The 13,162-nt window shown below is 33.3% G+C and overlaps 1 long non-coding RNA gene across 1 annotated transcript in view; it reads right to left on the bottom strand.

Moving 5' to 3' along the window:
* Nucleotides 1-12,900, bottom strand: part of LOC102018860 — a 57,001-nt gene extending 44,101 nt beyond the window's left edge. Inside the window, exon 1 of the long non-coding RNA XR_001235173.1 lies at nt 12,805-12,900. This is a non-coding gene — a long non-coding RNA (uncharacterized LOC102018860). The remainder of the gene's footprint in view (nt 1-12,804) is intronic.
* Between the last annotated feature and the right edge of the window lie 262 nt (nt 12,901-13,162).

Genomic DNA, 13,162 nt, shown 5'->3' with positions numbered 1-13,162 from the left:
GTCTGTATAGAGAGTGAAATATTACTGAGTTATAAAACAAAGTTCTTATAAATGCTTCAACATGGATGAATTGGGGAAACATGAAGTGAAATAAACCAGGCAACAAATACCAGGATTCCACTTTTATGTAGGTAACTTGAACAGTCAAATTCATAGAAGCAGGAAGCATATGGTGCCTTTCAGGGCTACAGAGACAGGGGCAGTGGGGAGTTACTGTTCAATAGTCATAGAGTTTCAGTTTGGAAAGTTGAAAACAGATCCAAAGATAGAAGGTTGTGGTGGTCACATAACAGAGTGAATGTATTCGATGCCCTTGAACTGTACACTAAAAACTTAAAATGGAAAACTTTGTGGAATGTGTGTTTTATCATTACAACTTTGATTTGAAAAACAGCATAAAGTTTGGAGTCAAATTGTCAAGGCTACCACTCTCATATTCTTCTAAAACAAGTAACTTGGCCTTTCTGTACTTTCTGTGTCTCTATTTTCTCATCTGTCAAATGCGATAGAGTGTCTACATTATACGGTGGTTGTGAAACTTATAAGAGGTAATCAAAGGAAAGCTCCTAATGAATGTAGGAGACACTTAGCTACCGTTATTGTTGTTGTTATTTTCTTTGATACAGACAGTAAACACTCCTGACATCGTGGAAAAATATCTCTGCCTGCATTCCCCAAGTTTCTAAAAAAATATATTATTAAATACTGATAAACTCACTTGGATATCCATACCAAAAGTGAACCTCTGATTCACTATCAGTGGTTGCTGTTTGAACACAGATTATAAATTAGTAATGATTCCTTCATATTCTCAAATAAGCCTCCTTAGAGCAAAGATATGCATTTATAGACAGTTGGCTAAGGCTGAAGTGTTTTCTTGAAAAGAACATAATTCACATTGCTATATTTCAAAGCTAGGGAAAGCATAAGGTCTTTCTCATGCTGTTATTACTCTAGCCAACCTATAGATCCAGCCACAGAAACCACATAATTCTTTGGAACACCACCATATCCAGAAAGATTCAGAGTTATCGATAGCAAAATCCCTGCACTCCAGAGGCTTCTGATACCTTAAGTCTCTCCCAATTCTTGACATGGATTAATGCATAAAGGACATAGAGACCACTAGTAACAAACTCTGGCACAGAGAAGGTTGGGGACCTCCTACTACATTTAAAGAATGTATCTGATGATGCTGTTAGTTTTTCGTTTGGGCAGCAGGAGACAAGAGAGATTTGACAATTCTCTCCATTTTAAATGGAACTATTTTAAAATAAAAGCCTCTCCTCAAAAAATTGCTATAATCATTCTTGAATAGAAGGAGTGATTTCTGAAATTTACAGCATTTTCCTAAGCTTTTCTTAGGATGAGTTCTTTTAAAACCCTGGGCTGATGCTGGTTTCAGAGATAACCTTTCATGGAAGTGAGAGTAAATTCATTTAAGGGATCATTTCTCCAACAGTTCCAGTGACTATTCCCCCTGGATATATTTTTTTAGGACTCACACCCTCAAGCTTCATAATTCCATTAAATCAGTGCACAGCTGGGCAATTTTTTCTTTGCTCACATTATAGTGATCTCCAGGGAATTTATGTAAATCTATGGAAATTCATTTTAAAGGCAATGTTCAGAAAGGAAGGGTGCATCCTCATTAAGTAAATGATTATATCTACAAACAAGCTAATGGCAACATGGTGAAGAGCTGAATTAAAACTTCCATCAGGAAAACTAAACCGCTTACTTTCTATTGAGGCTTTAACTAAATAGCAACAACGTAAATAGCACCAAAACTGTAAGAAAAACAATTTTGAGAAGGTTTGAATCAATACCCAGGAAAGAGTAGCAGACATTTCAGTGCAGGGCCCTGCCTCCAGCCCTCCATCTGATTCTCCTCTTGGCAATGCTGTGGGAAAGAGTTGGCAGTCATAATTCATGGATTCTCGGGAAAGAGCTCTCCTGTAACAAGAGAAAGTGACCCCCTTTTGGCCTGTAAAAGAAACTCCAAGTCAACCCTGAGAAACCAGTAAGACTAGAGTTCAAAAATTAAAGACAGAATATTGTGTGCTGAAAAGAGGCCAAGCTTCACAATTAGACTTATCTGTATTCCAATCCTAGCTTCTTCTCCTCCTTAGGATGAGTTCCTAAGCTGAGCAAATAACCTATACTTCAGAGTCTTGATTTCTGAGTCAGTAAATTGGTAATAAAAATAATTCTTGGTGGTGCTATGAATTTCTCATGAGATAAACTATGTAAAGTCTTTTAGCCCAAAGGCTGGAAAATGGGTGACACTCAAATGCCTTCACCTGGATCCAAAAATGAAGTCCAAGCAAGATCTAGACATCAAGAACTAGCTGGGAGGAAAAGGGAGGAATTTCTCCACCTAAAAGTATTGGGTCTTCAAATAACTATGATACCTTTCCACTTAGGGTATCTTCTGTCCTTTCCCAATGTTGAAAATAAGGCAATTCATTGTGACATTGACTTCAGGATCATATCTCTTTCTTTTAACATTTACCCTTTTTGGTAGAAATCCTCTCATGTCTCAAAACTCTACACACAAGTTACATATGGGCCCTAAGTTGGAATTAAAAGTGAAGTTCTTAGGCTATGAAAATTCCATAGGAAGACGTTGCACTAGAACAATCTCTTAGGAAGGCCATTTTCCGTCCATTATTGAAACAAATCAGTGATTCTTCAGCTAAATTGGGGGTGAACCAGCTGATTTGAGTATGAGGACCCTGCTATCTCAAAAAGCTTACATACATATGTATTGTTAGCTAGATGCTCATAATCCAGAAGTGATAAGTAAAACAGGAAAGAACAGATTCCCATCTCCACAGGCAGAGTGGAATTACTGCTGAAGCAGTGAGATGGCAGTCTTTTTGTTGGTGCCCATCCCTGTGTGGAGGAGGACTTCAGGTCAACATGGCCACATCCCCTTAGTATAGGATAGGATATGGGCAGATGCTCTACCCTGAGTAGCACAGAAAGCAGGTCTGGACATAAGAATTTAAGAGCTACTATTTTTACTAAGGGAGTCAAGGTGACATCTCTAACCCTAGTAACTGGGAGGCTGAGTTAAGAAGAACACAAGTTCAAGGCCAGCCTGTGCTACATGGTGAGACACTGTTGCAAACAAAACAAAACAAAAACAAAGACAGAGTGTAAAAGGAACTGAGATAAGGAAGAGGAAGCTGGAGAATGTGTTGCTGCACAAGTTAACACTAATCTAGATGGCTTTGTGTCATAGGACTGAGCTATGAAAGCTGCACCAACTACATCTCAGGACCATAGAAAGTGAGGAGAGAGAAGTATCAATTTTTCATATTACACATTAGTCAAAGGTTTACTCTCCTGTACTTAAATCCTCTAAATTTACAGATTGTTATGGCTTGTATCTGGATATTCCCACAAAACCTTAAGTGGTCATGGGGGTGGGCTTTTCTGAGGTGCCTGAATCTAGAGTTTGTGATTGATGCATGGCCTAATGCTGGGGCTACCCTTGCTCTAGGGCAGGTAGCCTGCATACAATATAAGACAGGCCAAGAGGCTTGCACTTCCCTCCTCTCTTGTTGCATTTGGTATCTCGCTCCCCCACTGCAGTTGCTGCTCTGCCATGCCACCCTGCCTTGGAGGCAGCCAATTATGGACTGAAACCTCTACACACTGTGAGCTAAATAAACCTTTCCCTTTTAACTTTGGGTGTCAGGTATTTTGTCTCAGCAAGAGAAGAGTAACTAAGACACAGATTGTGGACTCTCAGATACTAAGCAAGATAATTTATACCTCAGTGTCAACAGTGAACTCCCAGGTTGGAAAGTGAGAGGCAAATGAAATGGCCTAAAAATAAGCACTACCACTGCTGCCTAAGTGCAACCACTATGAGCCCATGCAAAGCTGGTTACCTCAGTAGCAGTTGAAACAAGACACATGAAGCTAAAAGACTGTGAGTTGGTGTAGAAGAGGGTTTGGATACAAAAGCAATAATGGACATAGCTTGTTCAGTTTTATGACCCATCGCTACTAAATTTATTCTCAGTGGCATAAAAATAATAATAAAAATGTTCTTATATATTAGAAAATAACATTGAGCCTTCCAGATTACATTATTTTTCCAACAGCAGTAATGACATCATTAGCGTTATTATTGGCATGTGGATTTCTTTTCTCATATTCTACTCCAGAATGCCACAAACACTTCATCTCTTAGAAAATAGCTTTCCTTTGCAGATCCTACTCATCATTTTCCTTTGGCCCTTTTCCTATCATATTTTGTTTATTATAAAAGAGCTTCTAAACTGGTTTTCCTAATCTTAGTCTCCTCGTACATTTGTTCATCTATTTTATAATTGCCATTTTTATCTAGCAACTTTCATATTTTCTCTTCTACAAGAAAAGGAATAGCTGTTACTTTTGGAGTAAGTAAAACATTAGGTTTTCTCCCTGCCCATAAATCCATAAATATTAAGTTCGTTTAATATTTTTGTGCTATTTTTCCCCATAGAACTTCATCTTTAAATCTTCTTTTTTAAACCCAATTTGTGGGGGGCTGGGGATTTAGCTCAGTGCCTGCTTGGCAAGTGTGAGGTTGTGAGTTCAATTCCTGGTACCAGAAAAAAACAAACAAACAAACAAACAAAAATTCTTAAACCCAATTGGTGGACTTCCAATTTGATTCCTACTTGAATTCTAACAACTGTATTACTAAGACTATTAAGACATCAAAGGAAAACAGTTTTAGGGTAAAATGCACAGGATATTTGTGTTAAGGGATATAGAAAATTTCCCTTGAAATAATGGAAAGTTTGAGAAATTTTTATAAAATGTAGTATAGATAGCTCCCTTAATGTTGAGTTACAGAATCTGAAACTGCAGACTTCAGCTAAGTGCACAAAATGGATAGTGCACAAAAGTTGATAGTGAACAAAATGGATCTGGTTAGCAGCAATCTTTGAATTCAAATGAACTAAATGCAATTCTCTCTACAGAGAAGCATTTTCAATTTCAACTGCAAGATTACCACAGATTATAAAGTCATCATAAAAAGTTAATTAATACACAAGTCAATCAACCATAAATAGAAATTAGAAATATACAGATGTGTTTAGGTCCTCGATAACTTCAAATTATAGAATTATCAGGTACAAAATGTAAAATAAACAAAATATTTAGAGAAATAAATTAATTGAAAAAGATCAAGCTACTGCTTTAAATATAGAAATTTTAGGATAGATAATATAAATATGAAAACAAATATAATAAATATAATAAATTAACTCAGAAAAAATTCTGAGTTAGAGCTGAAAGAGAATTATGAAATTGGAAGATTTATCTAAAGAAATTACAGAATGAATCAGAGAGGAGATGCAACATGTGAAAGAGAGGTGATGACTCTAATGAGATCTCAGAAAAGACCAATATATAGAATGAATGAGAGGAAATACTCAAGACATTATATCTGAGAACTGTCCCGAATCGAAGAAAGGTTCTGGAAAGACATATGAAGGATATTAAAACCTATATACATATAAAATGTAGAATGCCATAACTGAAAACAACCACAACAACAAAACCTAAGAGGAAAAAAATCACCTGTAAAGAACTAGCACTCTAGAAGTAGACTTTTCAATACCAAACAGAAGCCAGGCACCATGAAATAATTTCTTTAAGAACTTATTGAAGAAATAATTTGAGTACCTTTATTAAGAAATTATTTGAAGTAAGTAACTGTTAATCTATTACTTTATACCTAGAAAAATTTTGTTAAGATTGAGAGTGGATTAAAGATATTTCAAATACTTTCATACAAAATCTGAGACACAAATAATATAAGTTCAAAATAAGTATTTTCAAAACCTACTTCAATAAAAAAAAATAAGTGATTCCCGAAGACCTAACAAGAAAGGTAAACAGAAACTGGTAAACATGTAGGTTAATTTAAATAAACTTTATTATATAATAATTAAATGTCTACTTGGAGAAATTAAGTAAAATGACAATTTAAATAATAGCAAGAAATTGGATTTTTACAGTACATTTATATTTTCACAAAAGGGAAGGGTGTGGTAAATGGTTATTTAAATTTAGACATGATTAAGTTAAGGGATACCAAATAATAATGTCAAGAAATCAAAAATAAAATATAGGGAAACATATAACTACTCAGGAATAATGTAATATAGTGGAATATATAACTATTCAAGAAAGGAAGACAAACAGAATAAGAAAACAGTGAAATCTATGAAGGAAAAAGAAAACAGGGAGGGAAGGAAGGAGTAAGAGAGAGAAGAAAAACGAAAAATGAGGAAAGCAACATAAAAAATGGACAAACAGAAGGACAAACAACAAGACTGTAGAAATAAGGCAAACCATAAAGACATACATCAGGCAAATAATGGATAAAAAAGGCTGAGACTAGCTATTTTTATATTACATAGTCAATGTAAAAATATAAGAAGTGATATTCACTAAAAGTTAAAGTTTCAAATCATCAATAAGATATAATAATTAGATACTTGATATGAACCTAGAGCTTAGTTTAAATTATATAATGCAAAACATTCATATAATACAGACAGAAAGTAACACATTAAAATTGAAAAATATGAAAATAAAGCACATTATTGATTAATAGTTCAAGCAGGAAAATAATCTTTAAAAACATGAAAAGTTAAGGTGAAAAATTTAATGATCATATATAAATTGATTTGAGAAATGATAGTTACTGACATACATAGATGTATTCCATGTTACTCTCTAGCACACATGGTACATTTATCAAAATAGAGTATATTAAGCTATAAAGAAGCCATCTCATTTATATGCATGTACATGTACCTCTATACATCTATATGTGTGCATATGTATGTATTCCATTGTATAGATTCTAACCACAATGCAATTAAATGAAATCATTATCAATGAGATAAACATTTAACTTCTCATGAAAAATTTCTAACACATTCAGGAGTGGATGAAATAGTACATGGCCTATAAATGTACTGTTTAGCCAGCTTTAACAATTATTAAATTAGGCAATATGGCACACTTTGTATACCTACTTCCACCCATATAACAAATTCACCCATCAAATTTTCTGTCATTCTATAAAGGAAAGACCATTATTAAAAAAATATGGCCACAATGTCTTTTCTAACAAATTCTTCAAATAGCTAGTCACAGTGTTCAAATTTCCCTGATGATGTCATAGTTTTGTTTGTTTATTCAAATCAGGATGCAAACAATTGTCATATAGTGCAATTCACGGATATTTCTCTTAGGTCACAAGGAAATACATTATTAATAATCTACATGATTGGAGTTTTACAACCATGTTTCTACAGAACTCGTAGGTCATAGAGGAAATAATAATTGGACATTGAAACTACTTGTAACTCAATGAGAAGGAAATTGCCACTGTGCTTAAAACTTTGCAAGGTGACTAAAACAGTAATCAGACAGATATTTTATATCTCAATACTATATTAGAAGAAGAAACGATGACCATGATCCAAACATCCATTTTAAAAAGTTGGGGTATGGAGGGTCAACAGAATATAAGCAAAGAAAACAGAAGAATTCTAAAACAAAGAAAAGAGCAGATTACTGCAATAGAAAGCTAAAATATAATATAGGGTCAAATAAAGAATGAAGATGGCCCCAATTCTTTAATTCTTATCCCAGTGGGAAGAGAGATCAATTTATGCTCCTTTGAATCTTTATTTTGTGACTATTTTGACCAAGAAGGGATGTTTTGCCAGTTCTGTGTCCTGAGAAACTGCAAGTTCGTTCCATTTTTGGACTACTCTTGGAGCCCTGATTGCAGCATAAGAAGCCTGACGACCACTGTGTGGGAGAGGCCCTGGCAGTGGCTTTGTGCTGCATGGACAGAGGCAGGAACCAAGCTGGGCTCAGCCCTACAGGTGTTCTTACCAAGGCACTAGGTGCAGGAGGAAAGCTATTTTGGACTCCAGATGAGACCGTCATCATCTGAATGCCATCATATAAACCCAGTCAGTAGCACATGAAACAAAAGCATGATCCAGGAAAACCGTACCACAATTCCTGACTTGCGAAATCATGAGACATAAGGAAACGGAGGCTGTTTTCAGCTACTAAATTTTGAGGGTACTTTATCAGACGGCAAAAGACAAAAAGACCAGCAAACAAAGCCAATATTTGTTCTCTGAAAAGCCTCATGAAACTGTGTCTTATCTCAAATTATATTAGTTTTAAAAACACACGTCACAAATATCAAGACTTTTTTAAATAAAAGGCTATAGATCAGACATTTAAAAGATTACGATGTGTTATGTACAGGTACTAACTCCCCATGATGACTGTAACCATTATGTACTGCAAACATGTACTAAGAAAAATGAATGAAACTACAAAAAATAAAATTAATACTTGAAACAAATAAAATAGACAATCATAGAAAAATATAATTTACCAAATGAAGCTGATTAAGAAAAAAATTTAACACTTGAGTAGAACTATAACTATTAAGGAATTCAAATCAGTAATTTAAATAATCTTTCATTCCATCCCAAAACAAGAACCAGAACAAAAGTTTACACAGTATTACAGGCAAGTCCACCAAAATTCAAGGAGCCACATTTCTCCAAAACAAATGACAACAATAAAAGCACACACTATTTCACAGGCAATGTGAACATGAATAAGGAGCAGACAACAGTTAAAATTTCTTTTCCAGGAAACGGAAAAAGAAGAGTGATCCAAACTTATTCCTTAAGGAAAATATGATCCTGATATCAAAAATTAAGGGTATTATGGAACAGAAAACCTCCCTACAAAATATAGATATAAAAATATTCCATAAAATATCATTAAATTGAACACAGTCATATAGAAAATAATATCATGACTATGTTCAATTTATGCAATAATGCAAGTAGTGTATCAATAGGATGTCTGCCACTGAAATTTAGTGCTTTAATCCCTTAAGAACAAAAAATGAAAAATCATCTTTCTAGATGCATGAAATACACTTGAGAAAATTACTAAAAAGATAAGGTAATAAATTATTTATATTTAATGAAAGAAATATCATATAGCAGTTAAAATCAATTAATTTCATCTAGATACAACAGAAAATTCTGTGTCCTGAATAAGAATAGCAAGTCAAAGCAAAGTGCAGAGTACAATATTGTCTTTCTCTATACTCATTAAAAAATCATACATTTTGTAACTCTTGTTATAAAGTTATTGTAAGTATGGTACTAAAAGTTTTAAACAAGAATTAATAAGAAAAATATGACATTAGTTCTACCATTGAACAAAATTATAACAAAATTATAAAAACTACATAAAACCTGCGATAATAGTAAGGAAAAATACAGCATTTGAGAAATTTTTCAAATAAAATTTAACTTCATTTCACTTGTTAAGTCAACATAAACTCCAGAAAAAATAAATGAAAAGAAAATAATTACTAGGCAAATGGCATGCATTTATGTGACATTTTGAGGTACAATACTAAAAGCAGAAACTGTAAGAGAAATTAACAGACTATATATATCAAAAATATGGAACAACACAAAACAAATGAAAGCCATATGAAAAGAACTTAAAAACCATGCAAATGACTAATGAGGGCAAGAATTAACACAGTATGTCTCAATCATGACTTTAATATAGAAGTAATCCTTACAAAACCATAAGAAACAGACTAATAATGCACAATTGGTAGCTAATTGAAGGACATATATAGTCAATTAAAAGAAGCACTTTAAATGGAATTGGATTAACTTCACATATGAAAAGATGTTCAACATCTCAAGACCCAAATAAACAACAGAAACTTTAAAAGGACTGTTTTCTTTAATAGTTTTCTATGATTAAAAATTATCCTTATAGTCAGTAGTAGTATGCAAGTGAACACATAAATCTCATTCTCATTCTTAGATGTTATCAACTAACACATTTCTAGCAATCAGCTTATCAACATGCATTAAAACTCTTACCACAGTTTACATCCTTTGACCCAGGCTTTTCACTTCTCAGGCTTTACAATCAGAAAATATGTTCACATGTAATTCATGTAATTTATACTTCAATAAATTTGAACAAAATTATTTTCAATTAAGTAAAAAAATTGGATGTGTTCAAGATTGTATATATAAGAATGGTTATATATATGTATATGTAGATTTTAATTATATGTATTATGTTAGCAAGAAACTGGAGATTGAGTAAGGTCAAATATAGGAAAATGATTAAATAAATAATGACATATCCATAGAGTAGAATCTTATGTAATTTAAATTCAGATAAATCTCTAATTATAAACACGGGAAAGTAGTTACACCATACTGTTAGAAGAATAAGTTACAAAGCAATGTGCTGAGTGTGCTTTCATTTTCAAGATTCAATGCTTGAATTTACAAATAAGCTTAAAGTTTCTGAGGAAGGGTATGTAGAAGATACTATACCCTTTCACACACGAGATTATTCTTTTATTTTACCTTTGCTCAACTATTCTGCTTAATGTTTCAGCAATAAATGCTGATTATTTATGTGCTGAGAAAAAATGGACTGAGAACAAGTGAGTGAACGTGAAAGAGAAAAAGAAAAAAGACAGAATGACAAATACCACTTTAATTATTACCTCTACCAAGAAAATTTCTTCGGAAAAAACATCTTTGGAAAAATCTATAGCCTCTGATTACACCCTTTCCTGGAGTCTTCTCAGCTCTTATGAATACAGTTTTGACAGCATTTTCATGATTTTGTTTCAAAGTTGCTTTACTTTTCAAAGTAATGTCAACCAAGCAAAGTTTTATAAATATTCTTGTACTACTTTCGCATACCACAAATCTCTGCACATAGACATTTCAAACTGTTGCATGACTTTAATTGAACAGCTATCAGTATCTTAATTTAGTTCATAGTCACAAACTGCCAAAAGAGCAGATCTTGAGAGATGGATGGTGCGACATTATTGAGAATAAGCAGAGAAGTGACATTGGACGAAAGCCGTCAGGCAGGACCAAGATGGTCTGACACATCAAAACGAGTACTTGGTTGAGGTTAAAATTCTTCTACCAATTAACTCTGGGAAAGTTATTTAAACCCATCAGATCAGCTTAATAAATAAACTAAGCTCCTTCTATATGTATCATTCCTGATCATCATGATTTTGCAGTAGAAGTTTTACCTCTGCTATTTTAAGGGGCTGCACTTAGATGGTAGAATTTAGCAAAAGCACTAACTACAATTTAGAAAGGAACCAGTGCTGTTCTCTGGGCTTAAGGATTTTAAAGATACAGGAAATTTATTTCTCTTTTACAAATTTTACTATGTATATTTAGAAACCTTTCATGTTGCTAATGTTAGTAAAAATCTATTGAATTATATTCACATAAACATACAAGCTTTCACCAGTATAATGAAAAGATCTCAGTAACTAATTAAATAGTCATGATGCCTATAATGAAAGAAATAATTTCTATTTTATATATTCTATAAAACACTGAATACTCAATTGTTTTTTGACCCAGGTGTGGTGGCGCATCCCTGTAATCCCAGCACCCAGGAGGCTGAGGCAGGAGGATTGTTGAAAGTTCGAGACCAGCCTGGGCTACAAAGTGAGCTCAAGGCCAGCCTGAACTGCACAGCAGGATCCTGTCTCAAAAAGACAAAACAAACTGTTTTTTGAAAGACTACAAGATTTTGACACTAGTATAAATACTTACACAGCTTGTACATGGAAATCAGTTGCATTGAAATTCTTATTCAAAAACATTCCCACAACTTATACCTCTACATTTGTCAGCAGTAACTTCAAATATATTTCTAAGACTTGAAAAATTATGCCGTCATGAAGGTTATTCAAAATGGAAACAAGCTAATGAAGTTTTTTGAAGTGATAAATTTTTGCTGGTAATTTAGAATGCTTGTGCACATGGCTAGAAGGTGTAGAAGGGTTGTAATTTTCTTTACCACAATGATCAAATTTATTACCTTACATAAAATAAAAATTTTAAAACTACATCATGTTTTTATTTTCACTTTAGTTTCTAGCAAGGGAAAATGCCTTTTCAAATTCCAAATTATTCATACCTCCATTCTGAAACTTAGTAAATAATAAATAGTACTCCAATGGAAATAATGGATGGGTTATACAATTCCAATGGAAAGGTTCAGTATTTCTTTTTAAAAAGGTATCATTACGTTTTTTTAAAAATTCATTTTTAAATTAACAAAACCATTTCACTTATTCAGTTATTTTCTAAGGAAGATCAATAATTACATGAGAAAATTAAGAAATATTTATTATATAATATTTGCAGTATCATCATGAGAAGTATCATACCCATTAATAGACAGATTAATCTTTTACTTCTCCATTTGCATAAAAATATCTTTAATTAAGTATAGATATATAGATATAGTGACATATTTATTTGAGTTTCCTGTATTTCTTACTAAGATTGAGACTGAGAAATTGTGTCCACTATGACTTAAAAAAGCAAAAATAGGAAGTCTACCTAGATGCCTTTAAATTCAAAGTGTCCTCTTTTCTTATGAGCTAGCTAGTTACCTATTACAAGGCATTAGTAATTCCTTTCTTTTCAAGTTATCTTTAGGGTGCTTCAGCTATACTGAGCTTTTTACCAATGCAAAATGTTAGCTGTTCTGGGCTTTTCTTTGCTATGCCCAACCCAGAGACAGGAGGATTTTTCCTTCAAATCTCAGTGCACACATGTAAACACAATTACTCAAAACAAGGCAACAAGTGAGAGGCAGGGTTAAAATAAGAACTCAGACAGTCTGACTCACAATCCAGGATTCAACGCCCTATAACTTGCTGTTTTCCTTTGTCCTCTTTGCTGTGAATCAAGATACTTGCTCTTTAGCAGGGTGTTTCTGCTGCAAATCCAGTTGCTACTGCATTATGCAATGAAGTCAGAAGCCTGAGCTTGTGACATCAATATAGGTTGCTATGGTAACTTTCCATAAGTATTACAGGTTCAGTGGAGGCTCAAAAAAGGGGACTTCAGCACAGCAGCAAAATAACTAGCATTTTTCATCCTAAATGACAACAATGATGAATGTAAAAAATGTTTTGTAATTATTATATACCTAGAAATTTTACATTTTTGTTTAATGTCATTATTGAAAGTGATTTCTCTAATAC

This window comes from Chinchilla lanigera, unplaced genomic scaffold, assembly GCF_000276665.1.
Source record: "Chinchilla lanigera isolate Chin_1 unplaced genomic scaffold, ChiLan1.0 scaffold00038, whole genome shotgun sequence".
Lineage (NCBI taxonomy): Eukaryota > Metazoa > Chordata > Mammalia > Rodentia > Chinchillidae > Chinchilla > Chinchilla lanigera.
The sequence above is the reverse complement of the archived record's forward strand: the minus strand, read 5'-3'. Positions and strand labels throughout refer to the sequence as shown.